Source organism: Callorhinchus milii, unplaced genomic scaffold (genome assembly GCF_018977255.1).
Source record: "Callorhinchus milii isolate IMCB2004 unplaced genomic scaffold, IMCB_Cmil_1.0 Scaffold5, whole genome shotgun sequence".
In the NCBI taxonomy this organism is placed as follows: Eukaryota; Metazoa; Chordata; class Chondrichthyes; order Chimaeriformes; family Callorhinchidae; genus Callorhinchus; species Callorhinchus milii.
Window position 1 is genome coordinate 37356204 of NW_024704746.1, and position 25422 is coordinate 37381625.

At 37.7% G+C, this 25422-nt stretch overlaps 1 protein-coding gene across 2 annotated transcripts in view; it reads left to right on the forward strand.

Moving 5' to 3' along the window:
- The window catches only part of mgat4c (mgat4 family member C), a 71017-nt gene that overhangs the window by 83 nt on the left and 45512 nt on the right, over nt 1-25422 (forward strand). The window contains exons 1-3 of one of the 2 annotated variants that reach the window (XM_007903774.1): nt 1986-2019; nt 12677-12767; nt 16446-16541. The gene's annotated coding sequence lies outside the window, so the exon portion shown is untranslated. Of the gene's footprint in view, nt 1-1985; nt 2020-12676; nt 12768-16445; nt 16542-25422 lie in introns of those variants that run through there. The other variant, XM_007903773.1, reaches the window with a different exon arrangement.

A 25422-nucleotide genomic window follows, 5' to 3' on the forward strand; every position in this document is an offset into this window, starting at 1 on the left:
AGGAAGAGGCTGATTTCACACTAGGTATTATGGAATTACTGTGTTATCTGTTCATGGCTTTTCAGAAGAAAGAAATACGTACTACTTCCATACACTGTGCACTCAATAGTTAAGTACTGAATAATAATAGCCATTTGTATTGATTGCATAACTTAGTGGTGAAATAAATGGAGGGTATTAATTGTGGTTTTGATCTATTAATCCCAGATGTGTTCAGATGTTGTTCTATGGCTGGTTTAAAAGTTACAGTTTAAATTGACTGATTTTGCGACACCTGATTGACCAGTTCTCCCAAACCACTTGACAAGTGAATTGAATCCAATAGATTATGGTGCTATCTCAGGTTTTGTATGGAGTGTGTGCTTTGTGCTGTCATTTTCCATTGAAGAAAATGTTACATTAGTCGACACTGTGCATTGTAGGTTCTCAAAGTATTTTAATGCCTGAGAAAACAACCCTCCAAAGAGAGTACCATTCTCACAACATCCCTTACCTCTGAAATTCACTACCTCCATCTGTCTGCCTTGTCCCCTTTCTATCTGTCTTTGAATCCCACATTAAAACCTACAATTTCAACTGCGCCTATGATCACCTCCCACTTCTCCATTGTTCAGCATCCAACCCCACCAACATGAAGTGCTCCAAGATGTCATCCTACATAAAAGGCACTACATAAATCCAAATGTTGTTGTTACATTATATGATAAGCTTTTGTGTTCAACAAAGCAATCTCAGAGAACTATTACAAACTCATGAACTGTTAATAAAATAACGTGCAAATATGTTAAATGATTGTTGGTATGCTTGCTCTGGGACTTGCTAGAACCAAATCCCAAATTCGACTCTTGAAATCTTTTGACAGAAGATTAAAAAGTAGAAAGTTATCAAATGAAACAAATTGCTCATACAGCCTGGACCAAATTGGTGGTAGCGGTTATCAGTGGATTTCATATTGGAAATCGGAAACAGATTTCACGGTTGCATTGGCCTCAGTTCCAATGTTCCATTGGTTATTGATCTTAGTTTGGGGTTAGGGTTACTACTGATGCTTTTTCTTTCCTGGAAGCTCTCCTAGATCAAATATTCTTTGCAGTCAATGCTAAAAAGTGGCTACAGGATCAATTACATCCTTATTTCTGAGGAAGATTAGCATTTTTTTGTATTATTGCACTGAGATCAATTCTCATTGTTTCTGGGGTGAAACATTCCATTTGTTCTGTTTTCTCCATCATCTTTCCAATCAGTACACACCAATTTCGGCATTTCAAACACATTTCTCAACCTATGTGATTCTTTTAATATGATTGTACTCATCCATTTCTTTTGATCAGACATTTGAACATCTCCTCCACTTGTGTGCTCTTTGCTTGAAGAACATAGAGCTTGAAATCATAGCACTCCAGTGGAATACTCAGAGCTGTGTTGTTACTGTTTTAGTTGGGAATGTCTGGAGAGGACAGTGAGTTAATTATACGTCACTTCTTAGAGTTTGAATTTTTCTCAGAAGACCAGCCATTGATCTGTCCCATTCTCCAGGGTTTCCTCTTGATCTTTTGAATAAGTGTTGGAATGGAATTAAAACTAAGCTAAGCAGGTCCATAGCGAGAACTACTTCTATGGGTTCCAATTTAATCTCTCCTTCTCTCTGTGATGAAACAAAATCTTTAGTGTAATAAATAATTTATTTCTCAAAGCCTTTTTTAAATTCCATTTCACTCAATCTGCCATTCTACATCAATTGGCTCTATCCTCTCATGCATTCACTATTAAAGATGCATATCTAATGTTGATGCTGCTCGCTCTGTTACTGCAGGACCATTTTGCACAGAAAATGATGGATCATCTAGGTGTTATTACGAGTCAGGGATCAAGAGTAAAGGCCTGAGGAAGAGATAAATTCATGGTACCTGTTTTTGGGAATGATCGAAGGGATCAAGAAATGTTATAAACTGCAAGAGTGAACCAACAACGTGAAACTTCTAATTAACTAACTGACTTGACGTCGCTATTTTAAATACTGTGAGTGGTGTTTTTATTTTATATATTTCTTATAAGCCATGATCCAGTTTTGAGTCCTCTGGAGGCTATCAAATGCAAGGATTATTATTACAATTGTTCCAACGAAGGCTATAAGTCGGCTCAGTGCAGTTGATACACAATGTGACTTACCCATAAGGTGAACGATTATCATATCATCACTGGAGGTTCATTCAGTAATAATTTACAATTGAGCGTAGCGAAATTCTGTGGAGAGTCTGTATTGCATAGATTTTAAATTGCTCTGTTAGAGAATGACTAACAAAACGCACATCACAATGAATGTTCAAATATTATTATGTACACTTATATTTTCAAGACAATTTTTACTATTTAATGCACAAGGTTAGTTTGAACCTTTTAAGGAAAAACAGAGAGGCACAGTAATAAGACTACAAGACTACTCTCTTCCCTTCTTTTTTCTTAAAAAGCGGTGGATGCTGGATCTGTTCACATCTTCGAGACTGAGGTGGATAGATATTTGTTAGGTCAGGGTATTAAGGGATATGGGGCAAGGACAGGTGATTGGATTTGAGGTGAAGTTTAGCCCTGATTTTATAGTATGGCAGAACAGACTCGAGGGGCTGAATGGTTCCTATTTGTAGTTTCTATGTTACATTGACCTTATGAAATCTAATCAAATACTGAGAGTTCACCTTATTGTACCTGTAAGCATTCTGTGATATGTATTACTCAACTGTCAACATGTAGTCGTTGAGTTTGGGACTCTTGGCCATCAGCAGTGTCAAACCAAATTTCTGTTGGAGAGTCTTTTGCCAATAATTCATTCCTGTTATTAGGTATATTTAATCCACATAGCTCCTGTTCAATATCTTATTGTTGCATGAATTACACATAGATACCAGTCAGAAGAGATGAATAAGTACATGATTTGATCACTACAGAGAGCAGCTTCAAACTGTCTATTAATCATGAGAATTGGTATATGATTTTTCTGTAAAATAGCTATTAATGGCCACCCTTATTTCGAGGAACTCATCTAGGACGATCCTCACCAATAGAGTTTTGGTTTTGTGATATATGCCCTTAGAGTCTGCTCATCCCAAGGTGAGCAGACCTCCCTCCAAGTTGTATTTTTTTTAGCCACAATACCTCTTTTAGCAATTCACGAGGGCTGAGTGGACTCATGGTGACTAACAACTTTGAACCAGCCAAGATATTCAGCAAAATAAACCTTAAGCACAGAGGAAAGTTCAATTGTGTCATTGCTAACCCAAAAGCAGAATTGGCAATTACACTTTGCCTATTTTGAGTGTTAAACATAAATTTTGATAAAACGTACAGCATACTACATAAAAACAACTGGAAATGTTTTAATCACAGCAGATATAGTTCCGTTTGGGGAAATATATCAAAAATAGACAGTGGTGGCTCTGTATTAACATTGTGAGAAAGTTGTTTCTGGGAACTGATATGCTGCCCTTTTAAACTGTTTGTCCTGTGTGGTTTCCAAGCCACAAACAGCCTTCCATGTTACCAGAGTACTCATGTCATGTCTTACAAAGTGCAATTTTGAGTAATTTCGCAATCATCTCATGAATTTTATGTTTCTTTTAAAAAAGGGGCTAGAATAAATATTTAATAAGATTGGTGCTTAATGGGTAATCACATTTTCAAATAACCACAGAACTTCTAACTGATGTGCTGCTGTTAATGGTATTATTGGAATGAAGCCAGGAGTATTGGAATGCAACAGAGGGAGGTTCACATGGTTAAGTTAAGCTTTTTTTTAACAGCTTATTTTAAGCATCAAAGAAGTCTCACTTGGATCCAATTTATAAACACTTAAAAAAATTATGAAGAAAACCTAACACCATTTGGTGCTTATTTTTGTGGATTTCTTCAATAGTTTTGCTCAAATAGCAAACGTTGATAACACCGTCAGGAGAAACCAACTTGGAGGGGTTACTGACCTTGACAGTGTGAGGGAGCGGAATTAACATTGATAGAGATACAGGGCAAATATTTGGAAGGTCGGTCAATTATTGGCTACTTACTGCCAAGTGGAATATATCACTTGGGGCATTAAAAGTACATTCAGTACTCTCCGCTCATTGCAACATACATTTACCACAGAACAACTGATGATCATTAGACGCCTGAAACTTCACTGAGCTTTGCCTAGTAAGAACGTTTTGGCTGAGTTGAAGAACTTTCTGCAATCCTTTGTCATTTTAAATTTGAATACAAAATGTCTCTAAGGATTCGACCAGGCCATAGAAATCCAACACCAATAGTGGCAGTTGTTTGTGTGTGTGACGGGGTGGGGGAGTGGGGGGGGACTTTCCTTAATATTGGATTAAGGAGCAGGTACCTGCTCCCTCCCCACTTTCAAAACTACTTCAAGACTAACCTCTTTAACCACGCTTAAGGTTATCTTTCCCCTCCCTGTCCTCTTCAGTTCCCATTCACTGGCTTCAGTTCTCAGCCAGCATTGTAATGAACTTTGAGACGTCTGCCTGACTTAAAGTCGCTATGTAAATGTAAATTGTATTGTATGAAGACAGGAATAAAGTCATGGTTAGGTCTGCAATACATTAAATCCTTGGAACCTTAAAACTGGAACTTCTTTGGTATTTGTGCAATCATTAGAAAAGTGTGGAGTAGAAAGTATAATGCAATCCAGTAAAATTGTGGAATGTGTCAAGACATATACGGCCAAAGTTTATGTCATCTAAAATAATTTTCCCTTATAATAATAATCCTTGGATTTGATATAGCGCCTTATCACGTCTTTGAGACATTAAAAGTGTTTCACAGAATATACTGTAAAGTGAACTGACTGTTTATATTGTGGGCAGAACGCGGCAGCCAATTGCAGAGAGCAGTGTCCCCACAAACAGTCGTGGATAGAGTTACCAAATTATTATTATTATTATAATTTTTAAAGGGATTATCCCTTCTTGCATACTGCAAATATTATGTTCACTGATGGTGTTCCTTTTAATAAAAATATATGTATTCATGTAGATTCTGATTAATTACATCTCAATCCCATAATTGGCAGAGGTTTCCTTTTATCTGATTAACCACAGCTATCAGTCACTCAACTGACATCTCCTTATCAAATGGAGATGGAGTGATGCAAAGAATATGAAACCTCCGATCCCAGCCAACCAATTGTACATAAAGGACTAAGATGCATGACTCAACTTGAACCCTAAACTGTTGGTAAATGCATTTGCTGGGCTGACCACACAGTGGTTATTATCGGAGCAGTGGTTAGTTGATGAGAGAAATTACCAATGCCCGAAAATAGAACTCCACTGAGTATAGCTGATGTGAAAGGGAACAGAATGAATTTTATTTTATGTGCTGGAGCAAAACTAAGAACAAGAACAATAAGGTACAAGGTAACCATCCAGAAATACTCTCTATGGGAGATTCTTTAAGAGGTCATTGTTCCAAGAATGCTTACTAAAGTGACAATAAAGAATAATGCCACCTCTTAAGAAGTGCATCAGATAAGTACATTATCCTAAGAATAAACGGCGCAGAGAATATTTAAAAACCCACAGTACAGAACCCCCATTGCCATCCCTGTTGCTTTCACCTTCATGTTAAATGATGCAAGTGAGCAAAGTGCTCAGGGTTCCTGAGCTAATGGAAAATGCTGGGCTTTATTGAAGTCAGAGTTTTCTGCACTACCTTTGACAAATCAAGAGAGTGCTCTTTTGCAAGAGCTGAGGGTGTGCAATATTTGCAGGTTTAAGTTTACCTTTTCTCTACATTCTACTCATTTAAATTTTATGATTTTTTTCTCCCCCAAAAGCTTCAGAAAAAAAATGATTACTTTGACAGAACAGATTCCCAGACTGTCAGCATATATTTTCTTTCCTTCAATCTGTTCCGTGGGCAAAATGTATGAAGTAATACAATGTGACAACAACTTTTATAGGGAACCTACTTTGCTATAGTAATCCTTCTAGCTTCAGGCTTTACAAGTTACTCGTAGCAACATCAGTTCTTCCTGAGGTAACATTCCTCGCCATCAACATCAGTCGCTATAAATAAGTAATTTGATGTACTTAGTAATCCTGCACTATATACAGTAAAAGCAACCAAAATAATTCATCTTTTATATCTAGACACTTCAATACATCTATGCTAAAACATCTATGCTTCAATATAGCTGCTAATTCCCCAATCCACTTCCCACTGCCTCCGCTCGATTGACTCTGGCCTCCTGCTTCTCCCTCATGCCCTCCGTTCCACTATCGGTGGCTGCACTTTCAGCCACTACGCTCTAATACTCTGGAACATACTTCCTGTATTATCCCTCCATCTTGTCCCCTCCTTCCCTATCTACAGATCATGCCTGAAGACCTTCCTCTTCGACTGTGCCTACGGTCAACTCCCCCCTCTCCCCACCTCTGCGTCATGTTCCACCATTGTCAAGCACCCTGGGACTCTACCCTTCATGAGGGGCAAGTTGTTGTTGCTTTCTATACTATTTGAACTGACATATTTTATTGGGCATATTTTGTAGGGATTATTTAACTACATCCACATTTCCCCTGCCCGATTCATAATATTTCAAACATCTAGTTTCTATATACCAAAATTCCATGTTTTAATAATAAAAATCCTTGCATTTGATATAACACTTTTCATGTCTTCTGGATGTCTCAAAGCGCTTCACAGAATACACTGTAAAGTGAATTGACTGTATATTTGTGGTCGAAACGAGGCAGCCAATTGCACACAGCAGTGTCCCACAAACAGTCGTAGATTGAGTTACCACATTTTTTTTATTTTCTTGAAAGATTATTATCAGGTGTGTAGAGTAAGCGGCAATTGAACCCAGTTCTCTCGCTTGTGAGGTGAGTGCTCTAACCACTGAGCTACAGCACTCCACGAAATGAAAGCTTATACTCAAATTTTACAATTCATTTTAATCCTGATACATGGAACACAATTTTACAACACCATGTGCTCCTCAGAATAGATTTTTTTTTATCCATTTACAAGCACTCTGTACATGTACAGACTTCACTTCTCATGAGAAATTCAATCCTCTGAAAATGCTCAGTTTTTTGGTGGGTATTCAAACTAAAAGAAATTCATAAAAATTACATCATGACCAAATAGTAGTTTTACCACATAAAACTGAGTGAGTCAAAATAAAGTAAAACATAATCCATGTTAGTGCATGATTACTATAAGTTATGTAAATACTGTGCGCTGTAACAGATCAATGAGACACAGATAAAATGTGCAGGATTTAAACGGATCATTAATAACAGAATGCAGTAATGTCACATGGGAGAATAATGTAGAAATTCTGAATTTTCTAAAGCTAAAATATCAGATAAATAAAGCCCTATTCACTCAACGAGCGCATGTCAAATTCAGTAATACTTATGAGGGTTTTCTGGTTTTATCAGCTGTGTTTTTTTAGTTCAAGAATCTAAGATACTCACTGTAAATACATTGTGTGGTTTAATTTGCAGCACAATAAAAAAAATCGTAGTCCTGAAATAGGGATTCCTTCCCATAGCTGGAAGTACTTGTGACAGTTACAGTTCAGTTGCTAACACTCGTGTCTACGTCAGAAGTTTGTGGGTTCAAGTCCCATGTCAGGTCTTTGAGTTCACAGTCTAAGTGGACACTCCAGTGGAGTGATGGGGGAGCGATGTTTCGCCAGGAATGCTGCCCTTTGGCTATGACATTAAAACACGGTCCCATCTGCCTGTTCAAGTGAATCTTAGAGATTCCATGGCACTTTCTGTAATCATTATAAATGCCTGATGCATCGATAATCATAGCTACATCAGAATGAGAAGACATACGAAAGGTTAAATCATACAAATTCTTTATCTACAAAATATAGAGTCATTGCACTTGATAGTAAAATGCTGAGAACAGCTTTTTGAGATTGAGATGTAAAAAGACACTATTATTATTATCATCATTGACTACAATGTCTATTTTATGGTCATAGAGTAAAACATTTGGTCTTGGCTTTTAAACAAGTCCAGCTGCTCAATTGGCTTTCTGCGTCCCTGCAGACTGCAGTTTTGACAAAGCTGAAAGCCAAACACGGATTTCAAGGCTGAAAAATGTTCCCACAAAGTAAAGCACTCACAAAATGCTTTGTGGTACAAATGAAATACATTCAGTACAACTGTCTAATCACGGGCCTAGAAAAAGCTTTTGCTGAAGAGTAATTGCTTGTTGAAGCACACTTCCCTATTAATCATCATTAGACTTTCTGCTTAATGCATGGACTGTTGTATAATGCATCATTTAATGAAAATCTGCTCCTTTGCTGGCAGACTGAGGAACATAGCACATTAAAAACTATGCTGTATAATTAGTGGACACAGCCTTGATATTCCTGTGTAGCTATTTTGTCTCACCCAAGGGAGAGAGACAGACAGATGATGTTAAACATTATGTATGTGTGCAAACAAAAATGCTAGGCCTTACAACCTATCTATATTCTCAGTCAGAACATATGAGTTCGAATCAAGTAGAGTTGAAACCTGATATGGGCATAATTGCCATACCAACAAATGTCATACTTGGATCTGTATTTTGGTGAAGTAGTATATAATTTTCCGTTTATTTTGGGACAGGCAGACAGATTGCAAAAGCCATTTTCTGGTCCAGTGCATTCCTATGTTATATTAATCTGACCATTTAATGTAGCACTTGATCACTTCACCAAAACATCTCAAAATGCTTTAAATTGGTTGCAGTGTTTGCCTGATATGCGATCTTTACACTTTAAACAATTTTTACTATAAGGCATTTCCTAGCTCTTTACCTTCCCATAGCTCAACAAATTTCAAAGTGTTGTATGACAGTTAGATCAAGGAAACTGCCATTTTATTTAGGAAACTAAGCAATGCAAGGATGGATGTAGTTAAACCTAAGCACTTACTGTACTAGGTTAAGCATCCTTGCATTTGATAATAATGCCTTGGCATGGCATGTTGTTGAGATGTCTCAAAGCACTTCACAGAATTTAAAGTGATGTGACTTTATGTATTTTTTGCATGAACATGGCAATGAATTTGGGCACAACTATGTCCCATAAACAGCCAGGAGTGAATGAGCATTTTGTTTATTTGGGGGGATTGTTGGCCAGGAGAAACTCTCTTTTATATTCCAATAGTGCCATGGGATCCTTAACATCCACCTGGACAGACAGATGGGATGTTGGTTTAATATTTTATCCAAAGGACAGTGCCTCAAACAATGCATCACACTATTTTGTTTCAAGACGATTTAATCCTTACTAAAACATCTGTATACAGAATTCAAAATTCCTCTCAAATTGAAAGCACACACAAAAAAAAACATACATTTCACAGCATTGTACATAGTCATTAAGATTTTACAGGCCCTTTTATTCCACCAAGTCCCTGCACTGTTTCAACTTGGACAGTTTCCATATCCTTTCACTGTAATTAAATACAAATTTATTTTGGAGAAGATTGATATCAACAACTGAATTCCATTCGATTAGCACATTAAAAAGCGATTTTGTAAATTATTTTGAACATTTTATTTCCACAACAGCAAAATCAGAATAGTATTGCTAACATTTTCAGGCATAAAATTCTTTCTTAGTCATGTGGTTATATGGATTTTAGCTGTATGATTACCACTTGCCCTCTCAGACAACTAGGGCAGGTGATTCATCTTCTAATCTGTCTCAAGTATAATATCCTAAGCTGTGTTTGCACATACCACCAATGACTATAGTACCAGCAATGTACCAATCTTTTTAACTCCTTCATTTGACAACTGGCTTCTTACACAGAGCTCTGATGTTTCTCAGACAAAAATTACACTGCAGTGTTTCAAAATTATCAATGATACTGCAAATCCAACATCTTTTGAGGCCTTTCGTAAACCACAATATTATAAATTGTATAAATATCACCATAAAATACCAAAAAAAAACACCCAAAGCATTTTGAGCCCGATGCCTGAATAGCTAGGATATTGGTGCTGACAGTTTATGGATCGACACACTTGTGAAATGGAAGTGAAGTTGTTGCATTAAGGTGCTTAATGTCTTTCTCAGATTTGGTATGCGTTCAGACACTCCATTCCCAGTGAGCTACCACTTGACATGGTCATCCAGCTAACATTTCAAATTAACTGGAATACCTTTCAATATTTTGATCTGGATCAAGTTTATTAAATGCTGAGAAAAATTAATAGCCCGGAGCTAACAAGCTGTTCAGCTTGCACTGTGAGCACAGACATAAAATGAAGTGACGCAAACAAGACTTTAAATTAGAAGCTGTTTCACCTCCCCTCCAAGTCTTGCAGATGTGCAAAAGATTGTCTGCTAAAGCAATCAGGGTTGTGATACTGTTCACCTTTGAAAAAAATGCAGAAGTAATTATTACTACCAATGGGAACGTGCTGCGTTTGGCCCAGGGTTTCTAACCCGTTTCAGATCCTTTATGACTTCTTGTTCCTTTCTGGAAGGATCTGAACTGTTTAGTTTCCTGGACCAGAAAGAGTCGAGCGTGGGTTCAGTTTGAGGCTGGACCTGGCAAGGGTGCACACCTCACTACAGACCAACTGACAGTGCACTTCATGGGAGTATCTTGGTAGGTTTTATCCCTGCTCTATCAGTATAGAGATGGATCACTGATGGGTTATTCTGTGCACTCTGGAGGTATTTCTTCTTGATGTGCCATAACTTTTCCTCAGTTGTTTGTAGTATCTCTATAGAGATAACTAAATATAAATATGGTGTTTATAATAATAAAATCCTTGCAAAGCACAAACCCAGTGACTTGTGATGTCCTCCCAGCATGAATGGCATTATACAAATGTAATTTTGTATTTTATATTGTATTTTTATAATAATGCCTTATCACATTCGTGAGACATCTCAAAGCTCTTTACAGGATATATTGTAAAGTGATGTGGACGTATGTATTTTGTGGGTGAATGCAAAATGGAGGAAGGCATATAGTTTGTAAGATCAGTTATGTAGTGAGACCTCATGCATCATTTATATTTTTGAAAAGAAGACAATCAGAGCAGCACCATTCCTTAGGAGATGAGACTCCATAAAAAAGTGCATTTTGTACTATATATGAAGGAATGGTTTGATGGAGCAAATCTCATTCCTTGCTTTCTTTTGTTATCTTGAATACATATACTGTTAACAAATGTTGATAACAAACATTTAACACAAATGTATTTAACTCAATCAGAGAGATCTCTGCAATTTGTTTCAATATATCAAAATGTTTAAACCAAAAAACGATACAGATGTCTTAAATTTTATTTTGTGATTTCAGCTGCAAGGTCAGTAAGTGTCACTTTATTTTAAGAAACGAGATAATAATTTTAAAAATCAATGAGGTAAATTTACACTGATGCCTAAGACAATCTATGCAGAGATACAATATACATCAGCGATGAGAAAATAAATTATTACAAACAAGTTTGATTCACAGAAATATAGGTATAAAACTTGTGACATGTCTTAATTCATGTGAAATTCAAATGCTTTCACTTTGAATATACAAGGAATACATTTTTAGACCATTTTTTTGCTGGGTTGAAATAACCATATCCTCCCTATATATGGGTTATAATCGCTCCAAGTGATCATCCAAAACTCTCACGTAATAGACTCTGCGTGACACTCAAATACTTTAGAATCTTTTGAAATGGCTTTCTTATGGAAATATATTTTTTTCACTGGAAAATAACTGTGAGCTATGTTAATATGAATGAATATTAAAAGATTTGTTCATTTTAAAGTGCATAAAATGTCAGTTGCCTGCTTGGTTCCTTTCTAGCACTTTCATTTCTGGCGGTTCAAACTCAATCTCACAATACATGAAAAGTCTCCAGTAATGGAGGAGTGGTGCATTGTTAGAGGTGCTGTCCTTCAAGTGAGCCATTAAACTTAAGTCCCAGCTGTTGGTTCAGGCGGACGTTAAAAATCCTATCATACTATTTGGAAAAAGGAGTTAGTTTCTTAAGCTTCCAAATAAATTGATAAATCACTTCATGGTTGTTCTGTGTGACCTGGACTGAGTGCAGGTTGTTTGGCTGTTTATGTATGCACAGTCACTTCTCTTGACAACAATTACTTGTGAAGCATTTTGGGACATTTCAATGTTATAGGCACTACATTAAATGCAGGGTTTATTTATAATTATTAAACCGTTTCAAATGATTAATCTGATTTGGCAGTGTCCTTGAATTTTTTTCACATCCTGCACTTTAATGGATAATTTTGTTATTTCAAGTGTTTTAGTAGATCTCTAAGTGTGATAAGATATATCAGGTTAAATTACACAAAAGAAAATAATTTTGAAACATTTAAAATGTTTCAGTAATATTCTAATATACAGTGCCATGAAAGCTTCTGTAAAGCTTCTATCCACAAATCATTAAGTAGTTATTTTTACCAATCTCATAATATCCCCAAATGGGAAACATTTCTGCTTGATACAGACAGCCTCACAGTTGTCTCCTGCTTTTGGAAGACAGTTTGAAAGCAAGTTGAAACATGGGTCTAATTATCCTTGCAGTACATCTACCATCACATCTGTGAATTGATCTTGTTTTGTAATAGTAACATAAAAACAGGCCTCATATTTCATCCTGCATCTGCTTTCAGGTGAATCTCTGGCTTCTGCAGCTGATGTACAGAGCAAGACTTGGGTAGGAGCCATGAAAAAGATTACAGTTCACCTGGCGTTCTCTTCCAGGTGAGGAAGCAAGGAAACAAATTAAAATGAGACAATCTCAGAAACTGAAGCAGAAATATCTGATTCAAGCAGTGTCATATTATTGGAAAGATGAAGTGTCTGCCATAAATGTTTCGCGTTGAGCAGGATTACTATTGCTGCAACACATCATCAGTAGAATAAAACTAACCTGTCTAACGGCGGTTTAAACCCAGCTGTAGTTCTGCTTCACAATGGTAGGAAGAGCCGATGAAAGCAGTCAATCCCTTGTTGATCAATTCTTTATTTTTTTTAAAAATAAGGATATTAAAAGATATCAGAATAGATGCTGACTGAGATGAATGAATGTTCTATGTGATCCAATGGTTTCTTTGGGGTTGGAGAAAGTTAAATATTGTTTGCAAAGCAAAGGCAGCCAGGGTTGAATAGTAAAGTTGAGAGATGCATAAAGATTATGGACTTTTTACTTTTTTTACCCTTGGGGACTGGGGGAGTTTCTATGTAGCATTCGCTCCATGGAGGTAGGATGGGTCGTGTGAAGTCTACTGCAGGGTAGGTTTCACAAGATCACTTTGGATGAAGAAGGCTCTTTCGCTCATTTAATTTCAACCCTCCAGAACACCCACCTTACCGTCCTCCCATCACAGCATCAATCTGCTTTTTAAATGAGTCCAGTGTCCTGGCCACAACCACTTTTTCCTGGTAACCTGTTCCAGTCATTGAATACCTGCTTTTGGTAGTAGCAGTCTTAAGGGTCCAAATGGCATTTATTCATCTTGCCTATTCCTATGTTCTTTTATACAGTGAAGTAAATGATGGATGTTAGGTAAATTCACTCACTGGATGCTTGGAGGAATGAAAATACAAGTGTTAATTTGACACAGCGAAAATGAATCTGGAGGCCAAATGAATCAACATGAATCAGGATGCGAAATGAAACATTGGAAGTTTATTTGCCCAATGAAACTCCATCCTAACAGCATGTAAGTCATTTCAGGATTTAGAACCATGGCTCAATCAGTGGCAACAAAATTGCAAACAAATAGAGAAAGATCAATAACAAGTGTCGACTGGAATGATGAACTAGTCTTTTGCTGAAAAATCCATTTTATTTCTCCTGGTCCCTACACAAGCTGAATGACAATATCAATCCCAAGAAGGTGCCCAATGGCCCATCTATTATATCTAGATTTTAAGTATTTGAGGTAAATTGAATGTCACCTTGAAAAATACTGTTTGGCGGGAACGAAAAACAACATTCAGAAAACCAATACCTTTAAAAAGCAGGGCACGAGGATAAGCACTTTATAGCCATGGGCATATTTTTAAATTATGTTAAGGCAGTGATAGGTAGTTAATAATAAAAGGTACAGTCAGAGCTATAGCCTGATGGTGTAAATTTAATACAGCAGGAAAATGAACCTTCATTTTCTATGGCACAGAAATGGTATTTACCTGGGTCGTAGTAATTTCCTATGATTTCCATATTTAATAATAATAATTAATAACCTTGCGTTTTATATAGTGCTTTATGATAAAACATGTCAAAATTGTCCTGTATTTCTTTTACGTGTAGTGACATATGTAGGTAAACGCTGCAACTAGTTTGCGCACCACTATGTCCCACAGAGAGCTGGAAGCCACGTTTAGTTAGCTCTGACTAGAGTATTGACGGATCTGGAAAGTGAAACTCTGTAAAACATAATCATAAAGAAATTTCAAACATCCTGATTCAAACATCGTAAAGAAATACTTAAGAAGGGGCAGAAACCAAGAGATCGAGGAATCCAATCCAATCTGTAACAAAATGCCTTCCTTCCAAATTGTATAGGTTCTGCCAGCCCACAAGTCCAGAGCACATATTGTAATATTCTTAAAACAGCAGCAATCAATAAAGCACCGTGGTGAGGTGACACGTAAGACACAAAAATGGCAGGTCCACTGCTAGGAAACAACAAATTAATTTTGTTTTGCCCTAATTCAAACATTTTCATTGGTTTTGATTCACGATCGTGGAAAAGACAAATTACCAGATGTGTAACAGTATCAGTGTGCCCCACATAAAGAATGCAGTAATGATGATTGCTGTGGTAATGATATGTTATCAGTGTGCAACACGAGTAGGATTTTATACATTCTCAACAACAAAGGCTGGATTAATGTCACTTCACCCCCATAAGGAGCTTCAGAATCAATTTCAATGCTAATCAGCAGTTGAAAGCATAGATTAGTAAAGCAATGAATGTAATTAACCTTTTGAGAACTGAATTTTCTTTGCACCATGTATGAAACAAATGTGCTTTAGCTTTTTTATTTCAAAGACCAGAATGGTATTCCTTCAAACAATTCAGAGCATGCATTGTTTGATTCAGAGTGTGCATTAGATGCAAGAGGCTGAATCCCCTGTAGTCACAATAATGGAGCTGGTTATACGTTTTGTCTTATTCCCCTGTCTCTTTCACCGAGAGTGATCTGCATCCTTGCCGTGTACAAAAAAAAATTATTAAAATATGAAATGCATAAGTTCTTTAAAAATAGTAATGATTGGTTATTACAAAAGATGTTTGCTGTCCTATGTTAGCTTTGGCCTAATGTGTGTGCTTGAGACTGGGCCAGATGTGCCCTTGTTGGCTACAAGCCAATTTAGTGCCACGTAGTGCAGTATGCTCTCTCTCTCTCTCTCCCTCTCTCCCCCCCACTCCCCCATTCAACCCCCCTGCCCACACACATTCAGGGGACAGTTAGAGATGTTGGAAAATGTACTGACATTATCATATTTTAAATATTACAGCTAAAGGAGGATAAATCGTTGTGGAATGATCATTGTCTTGTTTGTTAAGAAACAAAATGGAATGTTTTGAATGAAATTGAATAGACAATTGTATTCAGCAGAGGCTGTTAATGCGATTTGATCATGGTCAATATGATTCTGCTTGGGAGATGCTAGCCTGGCCTGAATATAAAGTAAGAGGCAAAATATGATTCAGACAACTCCTTGATGTTACTCCTTCTCTATTACCATCAGTTCCACTGAAAGTAATGAACCAATATAGATTTTATCAACATATTAACACAAATGTATCAACGCTCTAATGGGATAAAAGGCATAAAAAAAACAGAATTGTCTCCTTAACATTTTTGATGAGCAGCCAGCATTATTTCTGACATGTACTGTGTATGAAACATTTGCAGCAGATTTGGCTATTACTGAAACAAAATATCTTTAAAATGCAAAGGTTTGTGTTCCCGAGTGATTAACATGATGACATAGACCATTCTGAATATGGTCTATGCATACTAAAGAACACCTGTGTATAAGGCATCCAAATTGCTTCTAAATCTCCTGGAGTATTCACATCGTCATTTACTAATGGCAATACATACTATGAATTCAGCTCCCCTTCGCAGACTAACAATCACTGCTCATTTCAAATACAAGAGCAACATTTTGCTGGATAAAATCCAGACTCAATTGATTCTCTATTGTGCTGTAGACTAGATGAGTGATGAAGAATTTCAGCAAATAGCTTCAGATAGCTGTTTTCCAAGACTGGTTCACTGCAGCTTAAAGGATGAAGTAGAAATTCTTTGCTTAACTTCCATCAATAGTATGACAAAGGAATCCTCTGCACTGCAATTCACAGCAACATAAAAGTACATTTTCTAATCAGGATTCCAATGGTTTGCTTGAATGCGTAGGAACCAGAAGACAGAAGCATTGTGCCCTTTCTGCTGCCAGTTTTAAATGTGGTGCAGTGGGTGAAACGGAGTTGGCAGTGCTGAAGCCCTTTGCAGGTAGGTAACCGAACATTTCATCCAGAGGGCCTACCGGGTCGTTTTGAAAGTGGATCATAACATATGGAAAATAAAACTTGCAAACATTCAAAAACTGAGTGATTCAAAATTTGATGCCTGTAAATTATTCTTTGTTTAACAACCAGTGCACACAAATTGTTAATGTCTGGTTATTGAACGCTGAAAACGAGGCGCGTTGATGTAGTATCTTTCACGTAGAAAAACATCTAGAAGAGATTTGCAACTGGGACAACTTAAAAGTGAAGTGAACATTGGTACTGTATGTAGGCAATCTTGGCAGCTAATTTATACTTGCAACATCCAATTAACAATAGTGAATAGCTGATTCATTTGAATTTTGTTGGGTGAATTTCGATGAAGGAGGAACAAAACCAAAGTAACCAACAGAAGAAAAAATCCAAATTTCTTTGAAAGATTGGCCCTTGGGGTGAGGGGGGCAGGGGGAGGGGAGTTGTGTGTCACTTAAAGCCCACTTGAATTACAATTTACAAGGTTGCAGAGACTTAAGTTAATGACTCAATCAGATAAAGGACGATGCTCCAGAAATGAATAATTGATAAACTTCATTTGAATGTTTTGCAGGCAAATGTTGCATAGTATGGATAGATGCTGCATATTCAGTAATTAGTAGATAAATAGATGCAGGAAGTTACAATTCCCAAAGGTCTGCTATATGCATAATTGCAGGCTTTGTGAATCTGAAAAAAAAACTGCTTGTGGTAGAGAACATTTTCTTTGCAAAGTACAAAAGCAATTTTGGGGTTGAGTAGAACTCTATGTGTGATGCAGATTGTTTTTTAAATGCTTTTATATCACAGTTTGATTTAATTGTATTATTTATATTTCAAAATGTTTGTGAACTTGCCTCGTATTATTAAATAATGAAGGCGTGTAATAAAATATATTTATTGCTCAGCCCATATGATTTCTATATGTGTTCCTCAATGTGAGATAGTTTCAGTTTAGTTTCCTCCAATATTTCCTTATTGACAGGTGAATGTCAAACACCTTGAAAGAAAAACAAATGGTATTAATAAATAATAATAATCATAATCCTTGCACTTGATATAATGCTTTTCACGTATCTAGATAATAATAATAATAATAATAATAATAATAATAATAATCCTTGCATTTGATATAGCGCTTTTCACGTCGGGAGGACGTCCCAAAGCGCTTCACAGAACACACTGTAAAGTGAATTGACTGTATATTTGTGGGCGAACGTGGCAGCCAATTGCGCACAGCAGTGTCCCACAAACTGTCGTGGATTGAATGACCAAATTATTATTTCATTTATTGATTTTCTTGGGGGATTATTATCTGGCATGTGGAGTAAGGAAACTTGCTCAAAGTTTTGCTCTGCCGGGAATCGAACCCAGGTCTCTTGCTTGCAAGGTGAGTGCTCTAACCACTGAGCTACAGAACTCCACTAGGTGATATCAAAGAACCCCTGCTGCTAAATAAATGTTAATATTGATTTTTTTTGTATTGCGGTTGTTTTGGTGATTTCTTATCCAGGCAAAATAATTATGGCTGGGAAATGGAATAGGTTCCACTTTCAGGCAGGCATCAGCCACTAATGGAACAGGTATAGTAAGGCCAGCTGAAGAGTAACTATTACTTTATTCTCTTCAGCAACCTCTGACTGAGCCTTTACTGCTCCAGTGTGACATTCCCATTGCTCAAAGCAGCCAGCCTTGCAGCCAGGTTCAGTGAGATTGCAGGCTGGTGACAGGTTTCTGCAGGGAGCTCACACCCACCAGAACCTGAGCTGTTGCAATCCAAATTCTTTTTCCTGGCTTGAAGGATTATAATTATAATAATTCTAGCATTGGATATAGCACGTCGTTGAGGTGTCTTGACGTGCTTCACAGGATATACTGTTTAAGTAGTATCTGTATCTTGTGGGTAAAATATGTTCTGTGAAATAAGACCTGATGCATCAGTCTGAAGTTGATTTGAGTTCAGATCCTAGATTTTAAAAATAATTAAGCCATCAATTTGTGGAGCTTAATCTGGCGCAAACATATGTATATATATATATATATAATTAAAAATACATCATTACATTGTTGTGGTGCACAGTGTACCATTGTCTTTAAGCTAAACAATAATAATTTGATCACTCAATCCACAACTGTTTGTAGGACGCTGCCTTGTACAATAATAATTTGGTCACTCAATCCACAACTGTTTGTAGGACGCTGCCTTGTGCAATTGGCTGCCACGTTTTGCCCACAAATATACAGTCAATTCACTTTACAGTATATTCTGTGAAGCGCTTTGAAATGTCCAGTAGACGTGCAAAGCGTTATATCAAATACATGGGATTATTATTATTAAAACATGGAATTTTGGTATACAGAAACTAGATGTTTGAAATATTATGAATCGGTCAGGGGAAATGTGGATGTAGTTAAATAATCCCTACAAAATATGCCCAATGAAATATGTCAGTTCAAATAGAATAGAAAGCAACAACAACTTGCATTTATATAGCGCCCCTCATGAAGGGTAGAGTCCCAGGGTGCTTGACAGTGGTGGAACATGACGCAGAGGCGGGGAGAGGGGGGAGGTGACCGTAGGCACAGTTGAAGAGGAAGGTCTTCAGGCATGATCTGTAGATAGGGAAGGAGGAGACAAGATGGAGGGATAATACAGGAAGTGTGTTCCAGAGTATTGGGGCGTAGTGGCTGAAAGGTTCGCTCACAAAATGTACAGTCAGTTAGTTCACTTTACTGTGAAGTGCTTTGAGACGTCTCAAAGATGTGATAAGGTGCTATATCAAATGCCAGGATTATTATTACTATTATATAACTTGCCAGTATGACACGTGGAATCTTTTGCAGTGATGTGGCTGGTAATAATGGTTGAGTTATCAACCTGACTCTCTCTAGGGTACAGATAGATGGCTTTCCTTGCTAGTGTTTCCTGGTAACAGCTGGTTTACATTTAAGAAATTTAAATTTAAGAATACATATACCATTCACTTCATACATCCAAGGAACTCTTGTTAGATTTAGCATTGTAATGAACTCCATTGGTTTCATCAACTGTGTTACTGACATACCTGATCGACACTGAAATGAAAATATGTTGTTGCTCTCTCTTTCCCTCTCTGTTAGGAGAAATTTGCAATGAAATGTTATCTTTTCAGTATCACTGTTTAATGTGTGCTAATGGGCAGGCATCAAGACGTCTGATCATTTTATGGTCAGCAGGTTTTCCAAATCGCATGTTAATGCAATAACTAAGAGTGTTATAAAGAGAGAGGGCTATATTGTACACTGGGGCATTTAAAAAGAATTTCAGGGTGTTAGAAATAAGCAGTGTGCCCTTCGATATGACAAGAACACATCTTTTTTGCACTGTGTCAAGCTGTTGTAGGTTATTTCAAGTTTTCTGCTGTGCAAAGCTATTTCCTCTCTAATTTCCCTTCGGAATTGTGAAACCTTACTTGAAATCAATCCAAATGATCAAATCACTATTTATTTTGTGACATTTCCGCCCGATGGAAAAAATGAAATATGTATTTCATGTTCAGACTTTGCTTGACCCAATGGAACAAATTACAGTCTTACTTATTTGTAGAAAATGAAGGAAGCAGCAGCCATTCTTAAACGTCATTCTTCAGAGTGTTGTGCTGTGAAACTTGGCTGCAAAATGCACTGGCCTCCCAAAACAAGATACTAAGGTGTTTTGCCATCACGTAAGCAGGAAAAGAGAATAGAAGCTTGCACTCAAAGTAAGGAAAATAATGTAGGAAGCAATTTGGGAATAAGGACAGTTGAAAGGCAAAGTGAATCACTTTGAGACATCCTCCTGACATAAAAGGAGCTATGTAAATATGAAAAATAATAATAAATAAATAAATTGGTCACTCAATCCACGACTGTTTGTGGGACACCGCTGTGCACAGTTGGCTGCTGCATTTCACCCACAAAATATACAGTCAAATTATAACACTATCAAATGCAGGGATTATTATAAACTCTGTAAGACCAATTCCTTGGTTTTATAGGAACACAGGAGTAGGTGATTCAGACCCTCGAGCCTTTTCCGTCATTCTATTGAATCGTGGCCGATCTGTAGTAGCTCAACTCCAATTTCCCGCCTTTGCTTCATATCCCTTTATACCCTTACCTAACAAAAATCTATTCACCTCAGTCTTGAAAATTTGAATGGATCCAGCATCCACAGCCTCATATCCCTTTATACCCTTACCTAACAAAAATCTATTCACCTCAGTCTTGAAAATTTGAATGGATCCAGCATCCACAGCCTTTTGGGGCAGAGAGTTCCAGATTTCCACTAGCCTTTGCGTGACAAAATGTTGCCGTGTTTCGCCCACAAATATACAGTTAATTCACTTTACAGTATATTCTGTGAAGCGCTTTGCGATGTATCAGAGACGTGATAAGGCGCTATATTAAATGCAAAGATTATTTATTATTATTATAAATTGTCATGGATGTGATCATAACTAATTGGCCTGAAATGTTCATCTAAAATATGTAAAATCCAAAACACGAGGCAACGATTTAGAAGCCGGTAATTACATTTGTGTGTTCAGATGAGCTCAGAACCTAAGAGAGAACAAAGCTTGTGCAGTTTACAAATGTCATCTGATCCCTAGGATGGAATTAGAACCCTTGTCTCCATCCCTAATATTGGTTAGTTCATGTTATGCATAATGTATGCATTAAGCATTGCTTCAGTTGTCACACTGCGTATTCATAAGTTTACAAAAGACTTTGTGGTAGCACTGGTATAATGAAGGCCGAATGAAAATTACTATGAAGTGATCGTGTCCATGTATACATGTATATATAAACACATACCTTATACAGTAATGACTGCAATGTAATAATATTAAAGCTGATTTTCTAATTCAATCTGAACTTATTTGAATGTTTGGATTTGCATCAGGTGCGTACCAGTTAATATGGCCTTTCCCAGGTCAGATATGGGTTCATGCTCTCAGTTCATCAATTAATGACCTGCTAACTGTGACATGTCATGCACAGAGCCTAGGGGGATGGAAGAAGAAACAGGTAGGCGAGCAACAGCTCAGAAACTATGCTGGAAGAAAATAGTGAAGTAGTGTTACACTCAGTTTTTGTCTCTTCCTTCTGTACTTCATTGTTTTCCTAACTTTAAGCATGTGGTGCAATGATATCAGCTGAGTGACAGTGGTTGAGGGGGGAGGAAGGCAGAGGCAAGGATTGTCAAGCTAACCCCAGGTCTCAGCCATCCTGTTTTTGGTCTTAAACCTAGGAGATTTGGTAGAGTGGCAAAGACTGCTTTTGCCCTCCGAGGTTGAATGCATCTCTGTATAGATATCCACCTACCTAATCAATCATTATTTCTGTTTATGAATGAATTCTTTTCACGCTGCTGCTCCTTTGTCACTTGCTTGAGCCGACCTGCACTGCCCAGCTGCAGGAATTGTCACCATCTGGCATCCGCTTCGGATCAGGAGATACAATTGGGAATGAGTCCAAAAACAGCAACTTCAGGACTGAACAAGTTAAATTGCTAATCGGAGAAACATATTGATGGACTAAATTCCTCAACATGGAAATTAACATAAATAGTGTCTTAATAAGCAACCTGTTTATAACAACATCCATCCAAACTCATTACACGATTCATTGACCAGCCGTTTTCAAGCTGATTTGCACTAGTCTGAAGCCAGACCAGATGATTTTTCCATGTAACGTATGAATGATTTTCAAAGAAATGGCTGTGGCATCAGGTACATTTTGTCTCCCATTGAACTCCACTGAACATCTGATTGATCGGATAGGTTTTAAACTGTTCTAAGGCCTTGGCCAAAAAGGAATATTTGTTTATTGTAAAAAGCAGGGATATGATATCAGAAAACTAGTTATTAAGTAAGATCATAATAATAATTTCTAGAAATTGCTGTGATGTTCTAACAGATAAATCTTGGCAAGCTCTGTGGTAAACTTGCCTGCATTAAAAAAAAATCCACAAAAAAAAGGCATTATAACACTTTAGTTATTTTTTTAATCAATTTAGTTTCTGTCAGTGCAATTACAAATTCAACTGAGGTGCACAAGTAAGCCTGGTAGAGAATAACAACACAATGTAGTATCAATAAAAACTGCTAGCTGTGATAAAGAAAGTAAATGCAAAACAAAAGCTTCAGATACATCAAAGCAACAGGACCAGAGGACACAGGTTCAAGGTTGTGAAGGATGAGTTTAGGATGAGACCTGAGGAAGTTTTTTTTTACACTGAGGGCAATCCATAGTTGAATGGGTTTTTGGAAAGGGTGGCTGAGGCCAAGATTCATTCAAGAAACAGCTTGGGGCTATAATGGAAAGGCAGTATCGCTCTGCGACATTATCCTACATAACCTCTGCTGACACCCCACACTTCTACCGCCTTCGCTCAGGTGGCTGAGGTTTTCTTCACGTCCTTTGTTCCTTTCATTCAACCATTGGCAGCCGTGCTTTCAGCCACTGTGCCCTGAATCTCTGGAGCTCCCTGCCTCAAGTCCTCCTCTTGCCCCCACTTTGTCCATCTTCAAATCACATTTGAAACTTTCCTCTTCGACTGTACCATGGGTCATCTCCCATCTCTTTCCAGCTCGGTGTCAAGCCACCCTGTTGTTAAATGCCCTGAGAACTGAAGGCGCTATACAAATGGAAGTAGTTGTTGTATTCTGGCAATGCCTATGATGGAAGGATCTGGCAACGCTCAGTGACCACTAATTACAAGTCCAGCCTGAGATATATGTGGAGAACAGGGAGCACCTTGATAATTTGAAGCTTGTAGATACTTGGGAGCATGTCATTTATTGGTGGTGACAATCAGCAAGCATGGTCAAATGTTTCAAAACTTTTAAAGTTTGAGTGAGAGGCTGGACATGATGAAGGGAAAATTGTGATGTATAATAGAAAGATAGGAAAAGAGGAACAACAGGAGATCATTCAGCCCATCAAGTTTATTGCATTTTTGCAGATCTTTTAATAACAATGTCCCACCCTTTCACCATACCCCTCTATGACCTCTATCTACCGTTCAATCATCCCTATTGATTCTGTCTCTTGAGATTTCTGAAGCTGAGCATTTCTTGTCTCAACAAGTCGACATGTGAAGAAATGCTTCCTGACCTCAGCTCTAACTCAGGACCTTGCTCAGCTCAGCTAAGTGGGATGTAAAATGCAGCAAATACGCTATAATCCGATGTCGTCAGGCTTGTTACATTCTTCATACTGACTGAAGAATGATTGCAAACAAGAAACTCGCCAGAGTAGTGTTGTCCAACCAGTTTGTTCTATGACCTATAATAACTGATCCCAGGTAATTTGTAAATGGTTGTGAAGGCAGGAGCTTTCTCTCGTCAGAAAGTTAACAGAACTAGAGCTTGAGGTGAATGAAACAGAGCTACCCTTGCGCTAAATTCAAAGGTGATCTATGTGATCACTGGATGTGATATCTATGTCTGCACTGGATATGATTCTCCCCGACAGCTGTTTTAGCTAGATTAAATTCTCTCCCTTTGTGTCGCACTTTAAAGAAGTAGACTGCATAAATAAACATGTCCTGTCAGGGAGTTGATCTTCATTTTCTGCCGTAGGACTCTTTTTGTATTGGTGAAGCATTGGAGTGAGTGCATGAGACAAATGTGTAATACAGTCAGATTGTGTGCATTTACTTTATGGTGCAATAGGCACCACTCATCCCCCATTACACAGTCATGTTCTCCCATCTCCTTGAATTCTCAGGGCACCTTGGATTGGCTTTCTGCAAAAACCTCTAGGAGTTTTGTTTTTCCCCTTTCGCTACCTTCTCAACATTGAAGCTACATAAATGGTTTTGGCTAAAAAAAAATTCCAGGCACTTTATTCCTGAGGTGAGGGGAAAGTGACTGTTGGGGCCGTCTTTCAGGTTTTAGGCATTTTTTTCAAGACAAATAGATGGGAGAGGGGGTGGGCAGGTCAAGATGGAAACGTTTGTGGGATGGAGTTTCAGAGGGTAGGGGATAATGGCTAAATGCAAAGCCACCTATGGTTTGGCTGTAGAGCTGCGGAATGTGCAGCAGGTCCAAGGAGGCAAAGAGAAGATTGAGGGTTGAGAGGATAACAGAGGTAATGGAGGTAGACAGGAACAAGGGTGTGAAGGGATTTGTAGATGAGAGAGGATCTTGATCTTGATCCATTGGGAAACGAGGAGCATGGGAGCCTGGCGAGGACTGGGATGCAGATTTGATGCTGGTTAGAATGTGAGCTGTATCTTATGCAAGTGATGCATGACACAAGCAGTGCTCAACCACTAGAAAAAAGACTTGTGACATCAACCGCTTTCTCCAGGGAAATCTTTGTACATCAATACTTTTGATCCAAGGAGATTTGAGGTTGGAGCTGAAGTCTCGTGAGTCAGAGAGACTTACAGTAACCTGCAGAAAACAGGTTATGCTGTATGTATTTTTTTTGGTGCTTACAATATGACTACCCTATTCAGCTCCATTGATAGGTGACAGTGTGGCATGTGTTGGAAGTTTACTCATGGTTTATTAAGTGCAGTTTGCAAGATTTGCATTTGCCTCTTGAATTTTCTCAATGAGAAAGAACAACAAAGGGAATAGTCATAGATCTTCAAAGAAAAGCCCTTTTAGGCTATCGACATGTAACTGTGCCTTTAGCAAGTTCACCAATAAGTCCAAAAGGAAATTGCTTGATGTTGGAACGAGTGAGCCGAACTTGGATGAAATGTTCAGTTTGTCTTAATTAATGAAAGCCAAATCTAGTTGACAAACTTTAAAATGAATGTTGCTTCAGTTGTGTTTGCTACCTTACTCCAGTCCATTGCCCTTTCCTCCATG